Consider the following 1335-nt stretch of genomic DNA (forward strand, 5'->3'; position numbering starts at 1 on the left):
CCACTGACCTGACGGCCATCCACAGCCCAATACCTTTTTCTAAATGGGGCATGGATATTCTAGTGATACAGATATTCCTTCAGATTCAGAATCAGAGATGACGGCCCAGAAGAAATTCAGTGATTATTCGCAACCGAAGCTCACAGATTTCCCACACCTTACTCCTACTCCGGCTCTAGATGGAGTTCAATTTGAGATCAAGCCCCAATTTATCACTATGATAGAGAGGAAGCAGTTCAGCGGAGCTAAGGGTGAAGATCCTAATCTTCACATCGCAGATTTCTGCCAATATTGTAACACCATTAGACAAGCCGGGGTTACGCAGGACCAAATCAGGGAGATTCTTTTTCCCTTTTCTTTATGTGGCAAAGAAAAATTATGGTTTAATGGTTTGAATAGAACTGCACTTCGTATTACTGACTGGGAAACTCTTGCTTTGAATTTTTATAATAAATATTATCCTGTAGAGAGAACAGCGGTACTAAGAAGTGCTATTCAGAACTTCGCTCAAGAGGCCGAAGAAACATTATATGAGGCTTGGGAGAGGTTCAAGGATCTACAGAGAGAGTGCCCCCACCACAATCTAGCACAATGGCAATTGATCCAAGCATTCTATAATGGACTTGGAAATTCTTCCAGATCAGTACTAGATTCGGCAGCTAGTGGGAGGTTTATGAATTTAAATGTGGATGATGCAGGACAGGTTATCGAAGACATGGCAATACATAATTCCCAATATGGAAATTCGAGGGGGTTTGCAAATAAGGGAAAACATAATGTCGAATCTGTATCCTTTTTGCAAGCTCAATTAACATCTATTTGTCAAAAATTAGATAATCTTACTGCTACTCCTAACTCTGTAGCTAATGTTTCTGTTGTTGCTAACCATGAAGCTTTTTGTGAAAATTGTGGAATTGTAGGTCATTGGGAGCAAGATTGTAGGAGCTCTATGGAACAAGTTAATGCCTTTCAAACCTATAGGCAAAATAACCCCTATTCCAATTCCTACAATGCCGATTATAAAAATCATCCTTATCTTTCATACCGGAGTACCAATGTACAAAACCCTCCACCTCCACAACAACCACAACAGCAACCCCCACCACAACAAAAATATTATCATCCTAATGTCGGCTAGAAAAGCCAAGCATCACCCTCATCATCTTCCGACCCTGCCATGACAGAAATTAGAGCGATGCTAGCTAATATGCAAAAGCACATGGAGAGTAGGGATGCGCAAATTGATTCTATTCTAGCCCATAATAAAATCATGGACAATTAAATTGCACAACTTTCATCTACCCTTCAATCCCGTCAGCAAGGGGCTGTACCATC

General features: G+C 40.7%; 1 non-coding gene across 1 annotated transcript; it reads right to left on the minus strand.

The window, feature by feature from the left end:
* Positions 1 to 478: 478 nt before the first annotated feature.
* Positions 479 to 585, minus strand: LOC145637630 (small nucleolar RNA R71). Its single transcript, XR_014114393.1, has one exon. It is a non-coding gene; the product is annotated as a small nucleolar RNA R71 (small nucleolar RNA).
* Between the last annotated feature and the right edge of the window lie 750 nt (positions 586 to 1335).

Source organism: Chenopodium album, chromosome 6 (genome assembly GCF_948465745.1).
Source record: "Chenopodium album chromosome 6, dcCheAlbu1.1, whole genome shotgun sequence".
NCBI lineage: Eukaryota > Viridiplantae > Streptophyta > Magnoliopsida > Caryophyllales > Amaranthaceae > Chenopodium > Chenopodium album.